This window comes from Thermobia domestica, chromosome 13 (assembly GCF_964235325.1).
Source record: "Thermobia domestica chromosome 13, izTheDome1.hap1.1, whole genome shotgun sequence".
In the NCBI taxonomy this organism is placed as follows: Eukaryota; Metazoa; Arthropoda; class Insecta; order Zygentoma; family Lepismatidae; genus Thermobia; species Thermobia domestica.
The window spans coordinates 99,154,713-99,170,421 of NC_137466.1; the positions used below are offsets into that span (position 1 = coordinate 99,154,713).

The 15,709-nt window shown below is 35.3% G+C and overlaps 1 protein-coding gene and 1 non-coding gene across 2 annotated transcripts in view; one reads left to right on the plus strand and one right to left on the minus strand.

Annotated features, from left to right (window-relative positions):
* The window catches only part of LOC145668383 (uncharacterized), a 58,999-nt gene that overhangs the window by 36,241 nt on the left and 7,049 nt on the right, over positions 1-15,709 (plus strand). The gene's annotated exons all lie outside the window — the stretch shown is intronic.
* On the minus strand, positions 15,098-15,169 carry TRNAD-GUC (transfer RNA aspartic acid (anticodon GUC)). Its single transcript has one exon. It is a non-coding gene; the product is annotated as a tRNA-Asp (tRNA).

Below are 15,709 nucleotides of genomic sequence, written 5' to 3' on the forward strand. Positions count from 1 at the left end.
AAAAAAAATCAAAATTATTCTTAAGTGATATTTTTACGTAGGATTTTTCATAAGAATGTTTCTAATTGCGATGTTTTGTATTTAGCAACGAACAAATATTCGAGAAAAGAGAATCAAATCCAAGTGGAGTAAGTGAATTTCCTATGTTAATAGTATGAGCATTCTCGGGAAAACTTCTTGCATTGCTACCAGTGTTTGTAATTTCCATTTATTCGGGAAATTTCCAGTCAACTGACAAACTGGGTTACTACGTTTCCCGCTCAATGCCAGGGGTTGTCTTTTGTTCTTTGTATTTTGTCATAGACAGGTGACCTATGTAGAATGCTTTTCTATGTTCAAAAACAAAAATTTTGTAGTTAGTTCATGATCCAAATACTAAATACGTGGGCAGTACAACCTGAATTCAACATGTCTACAAATTCTATGACAAAATACCGCTAGTTTTTACAATGTTTTAATTAGGTTAGGTTTCTGTTTGTTAGGATCAAATCTTGCGACTTAAAATTTCACTCCCTCCAATATAATTAGAGGTCTTAAATTTTCTATACAGATACGTAAAACCGATTACACAACAATATTTTCACATAGTTTTCACAGTAGCTTATCATTTTACTGTAACAGTAATTGATTAAGAATAATTGAAGCGCTTGAAGGATAAAGGTGGTATGTAACAAATTGAATATGATGAGAAAATTGACTTTACAACTTTGTCCGTTAACATACCACCTTCATCGTTTCTAAATATCTGCACTAGGACGAGGACTCACCAAATAATGTGTTAGGTCGTATGAGTAGCATAGAACACGTGCATGAACAGCCAGAATGCAATATTTCGAAAAATGTAACATACACCTTTATCCTCCATGCGCTTCAATTATCGAACGCCTGCTGCTTTTAAATACAACACAAAGTCCAGAATTAGTCGTTCTGTTGACCTTATATCAAGAAGTTAAAAGATTTTTGTTTTCGTAGTAAGAGGAAAGAAACTATTGTCATTCATAATATAATTTAAAATATTGAATAAAAGTTAAAAAAAAAGATTATAAACAGGTAAAAATAGTTTTTAAAACAATGCTTTTTTAAAAAAAACACTAAAAACAAGAAAATATTTTGGTGAGATAATTCAATGTTATTGTCTTAACAAAAATTTAGAAAAATGCTCTTAAATGAAGTAATGGGCCTAACACTAAAAATATTTTGCGCAATTGAATGTTCACACAAACTGTTTCACTCGTATAGGAAACCACTTTAAGTGATGTTTCTATTATTCCTCTATTATTCATTAAAAAAAAAAAAAACTTTAGCGAGATTGCCCAATGTCTTGAGTGTTAGTCTCCTTTTTTTTTTTTTTTTACCCATTTCCCGCTTCCTTTTAGAGTATTTTATGAAAGAGTTGTTTTGATTTTAATTTTTTTTAATGGTTAGTTTTTTTTATTTATTGATAATGGCTATTTAAAAGCTAATACAGCTTGAATATTTGTACGACATACCTATTCACACTAATCGATTCATAATCTAAAAAGGGCCGCGGCGGCTCAGCGGTAGAGCGTGCATGGGGTCCCGGGTTCGATCCCAGCTCCCGCGAAGTGAACTTTGTGGTGCACAAACACCGTGTGCAAGATTTCTTTAGGATTCTCCCACTTTCTTCATTCCACCATTTCATTCATTTCTCATCATCACCTTCTCCTTTTGCCTAGCCGGTATGACCATGGAATGTAAAACTCAAAGTTTTCATTTCATTTCATATAATCTAAAAATTCGATGATATCGTTCCAATCGGAGGCTCTAGCTTCACTGCACATATTCCAAACACCATTATTCAAAACTAGTCTTCCTGAAGAAGATAGTCCAGGAAATTTGATTAGGTTAGAAATGTTTTCTATTCCTTCCTTTTCTATTCTTTTCTCCGTTTTATTGTACGCTTTTTTGTTTTCTGTCTCATTTTACGTTTTGTTCCTTGTCAAAATTCAAAGTAACATGCCCCACCGTGGATATGCACATATTATAAATAATATTAGTAGATAATACTTAAATAAGGCCCCAATATCGAGCACTCTTATTTCCTCTTAGTTTAACTGAATTTGCAACTGATGATTTAAGTAGATTTAAATTAAGGAGATGATCTTTGTAGATTGAAAAGAAGGTAAGTAGGTCACAGAATGTAAGAAAAGGAACAAGTAAAGCTTTAAAAATATAACTTTAAAAAATGGTGCCACTAGTTAAGTTGAATGTTCCTTGATTAGTTAAAAAAGAATTGAATTTGACTGAACAGTAGCGTATCACTTTAATTAAATTGTGATCTGTCTCCTCCTTCAACATTGTCATCCTTTTCCAGATTAGTTTCAGCAGAACGGAGACCCAGACCTGGTCATTTCCTAGAACCTGGAAAAAGGAAGACTTTTAAGGGAACTGAATAAAACTAAGGTTTATCGATTGCTCTTAGTAAAAGGTAGAAGGAAATTAGAGACATACATTTCATTCTATCTCCTGGTATTTCTACAGTTTTTCCTAAAAATTCTCGATTTCGCTGTTTGTTAAATTTTGTTACAAAATGCCCCTAGATTAGGGAAATTTAGCTCAAGCTACAAACACTTCGTTAAGTGTCTATGATTTACTAAATAAGTAGTGTTGCCCACGAGACGTCTTGTAAATTTACTAGAAGTATCGTCTTGTCTTGATTCTCGAACAATTCTTTCTCGTTTCATCTCGATTCTCCAAAACTTTTCACGTCTCGCCTCATTTTATAAATTTATTTTGCTCACGTCATTTTGTAAATTGATGCACAAAATTTATGCCCTGATTATTTTCTTCATTTCACCTAAAAATAATCAGAATCCTTCCGCGTCAGGAATGATCCATAAAGGGTATAATACGACAATGCATATACCATATTTATCATTTGACTATATTCTGTAATCATTTGCATATCTTTAAAGATTGATACAACCTCTTCATTGTCTTCGTACAATCACTTTATTACGAAATGCATTAGAGAAGGAATGAGCCTGGCAACACTGTGCAGAAACCGACAACGTTGCTACCTCCATAGTCACATGAAACCTTTGAAATTTTAGAGTTCAACTTCCCACAATTATACCCTATAGGCTAAGGGAGACAGAAGATTAAAGCAAATGAATGATGATGATGGAAGAATTGGTGGATGAGGATGTGGGAGGAAACGGAATTATCCCGAGAACGTTGTCCGCCACAAACTCATTTGTCCGGGATTGAACCAGATACCTCACGCACTAAAAGTAAGCATTCTACCACTGATGGAAGTTAAGATAACCCTTGTCGTTGACTCAGTATAAATTTGAACTTGCTCAAGTTGCTACACGATTGTTGAGAGCGTCTGAAATGGTGTTTGTGATATCGTAACGAAAATTGACCGGTAAAGGTTTGAGGAACGTGCTATTAATTTTGTGTAAAGCTTGTCTAATCCGGTACTGTGACTTATGAAAAGTTACAAAGGGCTTATGGAGAACATTCCTTATCAAGGACACAATGTTCAGATGGCACAAGTCCTTTTTAGGAGACCGAGAACAAATGGAAGAGGAACCGTGAACCTGAAGACCTTCAACCTCAAAAATGAAGGATAATGTGGAAAGAGTGAAGTCTCGTGTGAGAACAGCTCGTCGATTCACCGTGCGGATGAATAGTGATGCGTTAAATTTGAACATATTTACCGTCCATGAAACACAGGACTTGAAAATGAGAAAAGAAAAGAAATGAAATCTTTAGTTTTACGTCCCACGGTTATGTCGGTCAGGCTAAAGGAGACGGTGATGATGAGAAATGAATGAAATGGTGGAATGAAGAAAGTGGGAGGAAACGGGAGAACTCCGAGAAAACACACGAGCACGGTGTTTGTCCACCACAAAGTCCACACTGCGTGAGCTGGGATCGAACCAGGGACCCAAAGCACTCTACCACTGAGCCATCCCGCCCCCTTGAACACGAGAAAAGTGTGCACCAAGATGGTTCCAAAGAACCTCCATGTCAGATGGCTGTCTCCATCGATTAATTTTTGGCTTCCAAAAAAATCACTCTTGGAGTTCATTAGCCTTTCTATTCGCCAGATTTCAATCCCTGTGACTTTAAAAAAAAATCCCCTAGCTCAAAACCCACTTGAAAGGCTGCCTTTCCGGTACTTTGGATAATATCCAAAAGAGTGTAAGGGACAAGCTTAATGGTAGTAGAACCCTTCCAGCATTGCTATGAATCCCTCGCTGTGTAGCTTCACAAGGGGACTGTTTTGAAGGGAACTGTGTGAGAATAATAAAATTCATTATTAACAGAAAATCGATCTCATTACTTTTCTATCACACCCATGATAGTTTTTTATAATGCAGTATGAGCCCTGTTACACAAAAAGAGTTTGAGACCTAAGACTTGGAAAAATTAGGAGTTTCCACGAGAACTCGTAAAATTTCTAGTCTGCAAAACGAGACAAGAATTGTTGTGTTTATCGTCTCGTCTCGAATTTTGAAAGTTAATTCTCATTTCTTGGGCAACACTGCAAGTAAGTCATTAATTTATCCCGTAAACCTTTATGCGACAAATAGTCTCCTATTCGCTGATTAGATAAAACTAGTCTGAAATATTATTAGGTACATTAAAACTCTGAATCTCTTGTGGTGCTAACAATGTGTTCTTCGATATAATTGCATTAACGTGTTATAATACTAGTATTCATGTTATAGTGCTTCCTCTTTTGTCATAAGGATAACAAGGAAAAATAATGGAAAGTGACTTAAGTAGAGGAAGTTTTCTTTAAAAAAGGTCTTTTTGTCGTTATTTCTTTCCTCCTTTCTTGATGTTTATTTCGTAATTACATTTAACTGCTTTTTAGTTCTAAAAATGAGTTCCACCTCAAGTGTATAATATTCAATGAGACACTGTTGCCATGCATAAAGGAAGTCGGAGTATTGAGTACGGAAAATATATTGTGGATTAGCTGTCCTTGAGTAGTCAATTTTGAATTCTATATTCCTATATGTAGAAATACCTATACACGTTAGAAAATAAAGAGAAATTCAAGTTTAAACTTTATAATACAAAATGAAATTAAAGAGCATCACAATATTTCCATTTGTATTAGGTACTATAGTGCTGCCAAAATGTCTTGAGCTGTTGCAAAAATGCGAACTAAGGCTCACACCCTCGCGTTGAGTCAATGAGGGTTCAGTTGTTGCTAAGCGAGAGAGCCTTAGCGAAAGGAAGTGGGAGCTTCAGCCGATAGCAGCGTTCGGAACGGAAGACGAGGTGTCAAGTCATTGTGATATATCTTATAGCGCTGCATTTTTAGTTACGTCAAACTATAACTCTTTTAATAAAAAGGCTATTTTGAAACACTTGAACAACATTGTAGTCGGAGAGCCACTGTCTTGGACAAGAGAGTATGTTGGAGAACGGTCGACACTGCAAAAGGCTGTTCTTGCATTATAGCACCACCCGCTCTATATAGAGAGCGAGCGAGAGGAGGGTGATTCCAGCGGGTGGTGATTATAGTCTGTACACTCTCCAACAACATTGAATTCGAGGCCCGGTAGTAGTTTGGATCCCACAGTACTATAGTAATTGAGAAGATTCGTGAAGCCTATGCTCTACACGAATTATAGAATGCTTTCCGTCACGTGTGATGCATCGGAAGAATTCGGTATAATTCGTGGAGCCCGTTCTGAAAAGTGAAACAGTAGAAGTGAGGCTATGGCGGAGCGAAAAAAGGAACAATACTTAAGAACTATACACGAAGACTAATAATTACACTAGGCAACAAATTGATTTTTTTTTTTTTTTTGTAACTGGAATGATAGTATCTGTTCTTTACTAATTTGGGATCGCTGAATTCAATGGTGTATTTAGAAATTTTCTATCACGTCACATTTCTGAGTTACAGAATATGCCAGTTTCCATATCCCATATAGACTCACTATATACTGAGCATCATGTATTGGGATAGTAAAGAAGTAAATCATTCTTTCCTGCACCGAAACTGCGAAGACACACTAGAGAAATTAGTTTTACGAGGCACTTACTTGTTACTGGTGGAAATAAACCCCTGATGATCTTCTTTTGTGTGTAGGAACCCCCTGCACAAAACCCAACAGTACTCGCCCATCATTGAAGCATCCCATCTGCCTTGGTACCGGCGTTCCATTTGTGACATTTCTTGGTGGAATTGCTCTCCGTGTTCATCACTCACGTTACACAAGTTTGGAGGGAAAAAGTCTAAGTGAGAATCAAGGAAATGTAGCTTCAATGACATGTGACAGCCTAGAACTTGATAGGTTGCTATCAAATCATCGACAAACTGTACATAGTGAGGACTCCTGTATTTCCCTAGGAAACAGTCACATAATGCAGCAAATGCATTTCATGCAGCGACTTCAAAATCTTTCATTCTATTTTCAAAACCTGGGTCATGAAGTAATTTCCTTATCTGAGGGCCAGTAAAAATCCCTGCTGCAACCTTTGCTTCACTTAAGTTGGGGAATTTTTCCCTTAAGTACTTGAAAGTTACGCTCTCCTTGTCCAGAGCCTTCACTCATTAAACCAAGTTTAATGTGCAGTGGGGGAAGTAAGATTTGGTTAGCATCAATCAGTGGAAGATGTTGTATATTTTGCTCACCAATTCTGTATTGCTCACGCTTAGGCCAAACCCTTTGTACATAGTGGTTTGCAGTGTCTCGGCTGTTCCACAAACACACACACACACACACACACACAAAAAAAAAAAAAAAAAAAACTATACAGTACTTTGTGTAACCTCCTTGCAAACCCTGGAGGATGGCTACTACTTTAAGATCACAACACACTTAAAAGAGTTGTATTTTATGGCAGACAGCACTTCATCCATAGTTTGATACGACTCTTTCATACCTACTGCGTGGGCAATATGTACGGCCACTGATTGCCGTTATGCGGAAGCACTGCCTTTAAACTCAACTTAGAGGCATCAATAAACAGACGCCATTGCATTGGGTTATGTTCAATTCAAAGTGTATGGAACAGTCTATTCACATCGGTACAAACACACATTGAATTCTCCATCCAATAGAACTGTGCGAATTCCTTCTCTCGATCCCTGTACAGTAAAATAGACGTGCCTGGTGCTAAAAGATGCCACTGTTGTAGCCTAGACCCAAGTATCTGGGCCTCATTTTTTGTCAAATTCAGGTCTCGCACTAAGTCATTAAGTTCAGGTTGCTGAATGAGGTGAGGCAACTGGTCATTTTCAAATTTCCATTCTGATAAAGAATCACTTTCACTTTTGTTGCTACAATCCTCACTTTCAGTCACTGTGCGTGATGGTGCCGAAGGGATGAGCAAATCCGGCCCGTGCTGTACCGGTTTCATTGCTGACATGACGTCGGCATACACAATGGAATGTTTATTTTTACTGGAATAACCTGAAACACTAGTCAGACAAAAGTAACAATCCGTTGTGTGGTCTTTCGGTTCACGCCAAATCATGGGCACTCCGAACTTCATTGCTCGCTTCTTTCCTTTCATCCACTCAGTGTTACCACACATGATGCACAACACACACGAGGTGCCCATGATTTATCTTGATCTAGCCTAGGGGACAATCAAAATATGCTTTGTATGCTGTCCGTATCAGTTGCGAAATTTGTTTCCTCTGTGATTTTGGTGTAAACTTACCACACACGTAACAGAAGCAGTTTGGATTTGTAACACGAGTTTACGGTTCCGTGCTGTAGCCATTGAGTTTCAACTTGACTATATTTTTATCCAAAAACCACAGAAACAAAATATTATATTCACAACACGCTGTCCAATACAACTACGTAAAGCAAATGAATTGCAGCAACTATACTTCCACCACTATAAAAGACAAATAACACAACAATCACGAGAAACTCCCATCGGTTTATTTATCACGGGCTCCGTTTGAAGATCTAGCTGACTGATATACGCTACATGTTTTTCTTTTTCTTTAGTTCAGCAGTGTTGCCAGCAATATAAATAAAAAAATCGGCCGCAACGTAGCACCGGAAGTGACGTCACGAGTAACTCGAAAATGGCACGTGCTGGAAAATTTTGCGTTACGAATTTGGATTCAGCGCATCGGAATTAGTAAAGAACACGTATTAGCACCGCAGTTACAAAATGTCTGTCACCTAGTGTTATTCGTACTAAATGGTAATAATAAAAATAATAATAGCAAAAATATAAAACAACAATAACAACAAATTGAAACGTAGCGGCAATCCGACAACACTGCACTCTAATATATTCTCCGTATAGCACGAGAAATGACACTGGCAAAATTTCAAAGGTGGGAGTTGACGACGGGAACACCCTCGTGTTCTATTGAATGCTGACATTGGTAAATCTAGGTCAAGCTTCACGACTCATCGCGATCACTACTTTGGTATAATAGATAACTAAGGACTTCATCAACTTTCTAAAACAAATTACTGCAAAATATAAATCAAACCCTCCAATAAAATATAACCAGGAAAATATTGAAAATTGATTTCTTTTTTTAAAAAAAAAGAAAAAAGAGAGAAGAATTTGAAGCTATATTAATCTGTCAACACTGCACAAAGGCTAGAAGTGTTTATGTTTCAGCAACTCATAACGTTCTAGTCTTCCAGTTCCAGCAAGAGCGCCAAGGCTAAACAAATGAAGGCTAAAAGTATTTGTGTCGCTATGTATATTATATGTGAATACATCCGCATATGAAATATTAAATCGTGCTCTCAGACACGTAATGTTTCTCCTGTACTTGAGAAACTTTTTGTGTTAAGTTTTCCTCTTTTCATCTTCGTTGCAAAGAAAGAAGCTATTTTAGGATTCCAATACAAAACTGCTCTTTCTTCCAAGGATTTTATGTCTGTTTTTCACCTGTCCAAGTAGCGAATGTAAATTATTGGACAGGCAGGGTCAAAACAAAAGAACAGCTGGGTAGTAGTGAAATAAATTTACGCACTTACTATTCAAAAGGCCTAACGCTTTTTTTTTTTTTTTTTTTCAAAAATATCAAGTTACGCAAGGTCTAGAAGATTATTTAAAACCTATATCCAAAGAACGCAAATTGTAATGACAGCTTTATTATGCCAATTCCGTTATAGTTGTCTGGATGACATGTTTTTAGCTTAGAGGTTGTCTAGCTCCCAATTGAGACTAATTTGGTCATCATAATTATATATTCAAGAAGTCGTAAAGAAAAACAACAACAACAACAAAGAAACAATACTAAGGCAAACGTACTTTTGCGTTTAGGAATAATTACAACCAAACACTAAGAATAAAACAAAATTTTCAAGAGACGTCAAAAGAAAGGTACTTACTGTAAATAAATACTGTATTTGTTTTCTGCTAGTGCAATAGATTTAGACCAGATATTTTTTTCAGTACCTTCGCTAATCTCATCCCATCATTTTTTTAATTTTCTTGGATAAATTAAAGACAATGGAGATCATCAAAAATTCAGAAAGTGAACCAAATATTATTTGTAAAATACTGTTACATAAAATTACCAATGTTGTGAGACCCAGAGTTCCTTATGCAGAGTCGTTTTGACGTATGATTATAGCGTCATACAAAGGCCTGACTATTGCAGGAAACATATGTTAGTCGAACTCTTTTGTATGACACTAATCACGCGTTAGAATGACTCTGCATAAGGCCCAGAATGTTTAAATATACAGTAACTATTGAGTAAGAATTGTGGTTTCATTAAGTACAAACCTGTTAAAAATAATACTGCACTACAAGAGTAAGCAGAAGATTTGCTAGAAATAAATATAAATTATTGAGAATATGGTTATTAGGTTATTATTATTATTATTATTATTATTATTATTATTATTATTATTATTATTATTATTATTATTATTATTATTATTTATTGAAGATTTGATATTTCAAGGCTGCATCTGAAGTTCAAAATGGATCAGTCAAAAATCACATATGACTAACGAGGGGAAGAAAGGGGGAACACGAAGTGTGTAAGGTTTACGAAGGGGGCAAAGTATACAAAGTTGGAAACCACTGATTTAAGTAATTATGTGATATTTTCAAGTAGATAATCGAAATGTGGAACAAGAGCGCGCTAGACAATGTTATTTTGCATGAGGTATCGTTATCACGAGTCACCTAGTAGCTTTCCGTTTGCAACTATTTAGAAACGCAAAAATAAATGCTAATTTTTCTAAATGGCTGGAAATCGAAAGCAATAAGTGAATCGTGATAACGGTATCTCATGTAAAATAATATTTTCTAGATACCTCTTGTTCCACTTTTCGATTACCTTTTATGTATTTGAAGATATCACATAATTACTGTAAAATTAGCTTATTTTAATTTCGCAGTGACTGGCTGACTGACTGACTGATCAATTCCCAGGCCAAACTGCTTAAGCTAGAAACTTTAAATTTGGACAGAACATCGAATTTGTCATGTAAGGTCTCACTAAGGAAGGATTTTTGAAAATTTGATTAGTAGAAGAGAAAAAGGGATAGAAATTATTGTCTTAAAATGTTCATATCTCGGAATCTCTGAGTGTTAGAGACATGAAATTGGTATATGGACTTCTCGTTTACAATAAAATGCGGGAGTCTGGGGGCAAAGCCCAAGCTAGCCGAAAGTTAATATATCTGTGTATGTGTGAATTCATAAATAAGTTCCATCTCTGTCCTTACCTCTTTATTAAAGCCGGAAGTGGTAGAGCACTTGTGACCTCATTATTCACCCCCATAGTGAAAAAAATACAATAAAATTGTTACTTGGTAACGAGAAACGTCTTTTTATACACATTCAGCGTACCAACAATAAGACTTCATTTCCGCTTCTATTTCTCTATTGAAACCGGACGCAATAGATCTATGAATTTCGGTTTCGATACTGGATTCATTAAATTTAGAAGCCTACTGTAATTTCACAATAAATACAAGAATTTGGTCTAACATTCTGTTTTAGAACCCGACTATTGGTCACTGCTAATTATTCTGTTCCTTCTATAATTCTGAATAAAACAAGATTTCCCATTTATTCCATGTAAGATTGTTATGTTTACTCATCTGGTGCCAATGACTCGGCCAACTGTGTATGTATTAATAAACATTGTCAACAGAGCCTTAAGTGAACACAAGGAATGCATTACATGTAACGTATGTTTGTTCACTTGTTCATGAGAGCATTGAACGTTTAAACCAACAAGGTATATACAAAGTGGCGGAACTAGAAAAAAACATGAGATGAACACTTCCGTGGCAACGAAATTTGGTTGATGTGTGCTTGAGTTCCTCAAGTGACAGTGAGCCTAATTTTCTGTATTTTTAACTGTAGATAGATAAAATGCAACCCTCTAAACAACTTTGCTTTAAAGCACTCTTGGGTCATTTTTCTGTTTGACGTAACCTATAGTGTATTATTGTACGCACTTACAAGGTATCTCAGGTCAGGACTGCGTGTTTCTATGCCAAGAATGCAGGTAGTGTACAGCTTCTCTTTCAATCTTATTTTATTTCGAACATTTCATTGAGATATTACCATTAGCGTAATAAATCGGAGCTTCATCACGTTCGAAGCATATGTGTCCAAGAAATCTCATATGCTCCAATTATGGTAGTCTCAAGTTTCGGACATAGTAAGATAATCATGTTGATTCATGCTAAGTTCATCCTCCCATTTCTGAATTTCAGTAAATAATTTAGAATGCCAAAAATATAGAAAGTGAACCGGGTAGTATGTATAAAATGATATTAAGCACTGTTTCCAAATCTTTTGTTATAGATCAGGAATTTGAATGCGCAGTTTGAAGTCGTAATTGCTTTGTGTTTAGAAGGTCTTGAAAACAATAATCAGGTTATGTAACAGCATTTTACAGATAATATTTGGTTCACTTTCTAAATTTTCGATGATCCCCACTTTCTTTACGTTATTCTCTATTTTTTTTTTTTTTTTTTTTTTTTTTTGGTTTTAAATGCTGATGATATTAGCGAAGATCTTCAAAAATATATGTGAAGTGGTAAATTCAAATTACCTTTTCACTGCCCCCATTAAAATAACTCCAGCTACGCTATGGTGTGCAACTGTCAGGAGCCCGCTTTATTTAATCGTACAATAATTAAGAAATTTCTTTGTTTGCTGTCTAAGCACTTAAATTTAACATTTTAAAACAAAATAAGTTTCGTTTCAGAACGTGAAACTATGATAAACTTCTTCTGAACTATGCGAATTGAACACTCAAACTTGTAATCATGTGCGACCTTAGCTTTTGCGGAGTCTAGGGCGCGCAAGCCCCGAGGAGCCCTTTGCCGGTACAACGACACAATATCAAAAGTAAAAGTGTCCTCTGAGAGAATAACACCTGTCAAAATATCTACAAGCAAATATAGAGTTATTCACAATTTCAGCAGTGCTTGTTTACAAATTAGAATATTGTAGGGAGTTGCTAAACACAAACGATGCCTCGTGTACAATCAAGAATAATAAGGTAGTACTTGTGCTTTAGTTAACTTTTAGTATATTTTTCTTTTTGCTTGCCATGAGTTTTATGATTTATTTTGAATATATTTGTTCCGAGATAGTAATCACTCATCTCCTTGTTAGTCATTTAGCGTAAAGTTGCATCAAATTGAAACAGTATATTTGACTAAATTCGAAACATTACCATCAAATTTTCTCTATGACTACTGACTGCTAAGTTGTCTGAAACATTGTAAATTATGTAATGTCCTCTCTTTCTGGATTGCTTGTATTTGTTGGCTGATGATATGCCAGATCACAAAGTAATTAATTTCATCAGCTTTGCAGATTGTAGACTGCAGATAAGTTGCACCACGCAGGAAAGCCACACCAGGAGAAGAAAACACAAAGCATTATAACATATCAGGAATACTTGTGGTTGCAAATCTACTTAAGATGAAAATAAAATACTTCAACCAACTTTTGACACAACGGATCACTTTTTATTTAGCTCCAATTAGGTTAAGGGGCGTATGCAATTTCTAATACGAATTATGATTAAATATTAACAGGTGAGGCGCTTAAGATACACTTAAGAAAATGCGTGACATACAAATCATGTTTATATTCGTTATTGGCTATCAATTGCCTAAGGAGAATCATCATTTACTCAATATATATATATATATATATATATATATATATATATATATATATATATATATATATATATATATATATATATATATATATAATTATTATATATATAATTTACAATGTTTCAGACAACTTAGATAATTATCTAACACTATTATTTCGTATCTTTATTCAATTATTCACTTCATCAAATATTTATATCAATTATAATTAATAATCTTCGTCGCAGAATATCTCATAGATGATCTCCGTTGACAACATAAAACACATCAGATATCAATTTAAAACCTCTGCATTATACTCGTACAATATAATCCGCACCTGAGAATCGACATTACAGACTGCTACCGCCATGCGTTTGAGCTAATTCAGAATTTGGTATAAATTTCCTGATATGACATGCATCAAACGTGATTATAAGAGGGAAGGAATATATTCCATTCACGGAATCCTTACGGATTCCGGACGTTTAAATTTAGCTGGACATTATTTAAGCTATATTACGTCCAGAAACAATATATAAAATTTGCCACTTTAGAAGGGAACACATCAACCACCTATTTCTCTATATACCGAATCTTGTATTGTCTTGTCTTCTGCACCGGGTAATAACCAACTTGTGCCATAAATGCTCAAATAATATTGTTATGAGTTAAATAATATGTTTGTAAAGTTTATATTATTTGTACGAAATCGTGCAAATGGCGGAATCCCCCATTTGCATTTTTTGGCCGACTAACTAGTCGAAGTGCCTGTAATATGTAGTATAAAGTTTATATAAGTATATATTGTTCGTAAGTTAAATAATTCGTTAGTGGAAAGAAAAAATATGTAAAAAGAACAATTAGTCAAATCCGAGAAAAAGTAAAAATGTCATAATCAGGTAAGAGATTGTCAAATTCGGGATGGAGTTCCAACGGGAAGAGGAGGGCCTGTTACCCAAATGACCAGGGTGAAAATATTGAATAAAGTGAAAAATAAATTATATGAATATGTGTAAGTTAAATGTAATTGTGTGTAAATGTTTTCATGATCAAATGTGATGCGTGTAAATGGTATCAGATGAAAATTTTCCACTTTAAACACTTCCTCTTCGGCAGCTCACTATTCGAGATGTTTACACTGTCACGATCACCGCGGAACCTTCTACCGAATCTTTTTTTTTTTTTTTTTTTTTTAACATAACAAGATCAAACTTCAACTGTCAAAGAAGAAGAATAAAAACAGGCATTAATTTCACTATCAATTTTGCCAACATTTCAATAGTGCAGATAAATTTTATGTCATCTTTTAGTTGAAGATCAGTTTGGTAAGAATAATCGTACAAACAGAGAAATAACACAAAACGCTGTAATGGATCAAACCGGTCCATTACAATTATATGAAGTATTCTAGTTCTCTCTCTAAAATATATCTGCAGCGCTCTTCTTCTCTAATTAGAATTTGGGATAGGCAGATGATAGTTGTTTTACGTTTCAGTGCTTTTTTCGAGATCGAATAACCTGAATATACACTCTTTGTGGCTGTAAATTTTTTGTGTTGTTTTCATGATGCTTCACATACTCTCGCACATGCTTCGTTTCATGTATTCCCTCCGTTGAACTGAAACATTTGTGATCAAAAATAAATAAGCTACACGCAAAGCGGAATACAGAACTTTTAAGTTCGGAATATGTTAATCAACGTCTATCTTGTGTTTCACTAGCCAAAATTCTCGTGAAAAATTCTGTAAAATGCTGCACACTTTCACTTAATTAAAAGAAATTAAAATTACTTTTTGTGTATAAAATCAGAAAGGTAAATCACTATAACAACCAGGACCCGATTAGCCTCATGTCAGAAGATTAAATCCAGTAATTAAAGTTTGCATACCATTCCTTTACGTCACTATGATTGAGGATACAGCTTCGAAGCTGACAACAAAATTTTGTAAAAATGAGAAAAATAACAGATCCAAATTTGCAAGGTGAACTATATTCAATTAAAAAAAAACTTAATCCTCCCCGGCGGGGAATCGAACCCCGGTCTCCCGCGTGACAGGCGGGGATACTAACCACTATACTACCGAGGACTTCGTAATAAGTTCTTGTCTCTAGAGTAAATCCGATAACTAAAGTATCACCACTTTACGTCACTGTGATTGAGGATAGAGCTCCGAGACTGATAACAAAATCTTCCAAAAATTATAAAGATAACAGATCCATATTTGTAAGGTAAACTATAACCGATATAGTGTCTTGTGTAGGCATTCAGTTCCGATTGATGGATGGATGGTAGGATATTGAGTCATATTTTCAGAAGAATAAAAGTCAGACACCGAACTCATCCGATTAGGATCAAATTTCGCATGATGATAGACGTTGATCGACTGTATAAGCGTGTGAAATACTATGATGTGCAGGCTTTTTGTTCCTGAGTTGCAGTGGCGGTTCTAGAAGGTAAAAACTGGGGGGGAGGGGGCTACCAGAGCCCAGACTATGACAGGTATATCATGATTTTACTATAAACTTTCAAAAATATATAAATAATACCTCAAATTATTTTTGTCACCCAAAAAACTGGTTGGCTACGTCCCCGGCCCTGGGTTAGATCCGCCACTGCTGAGTTCTGG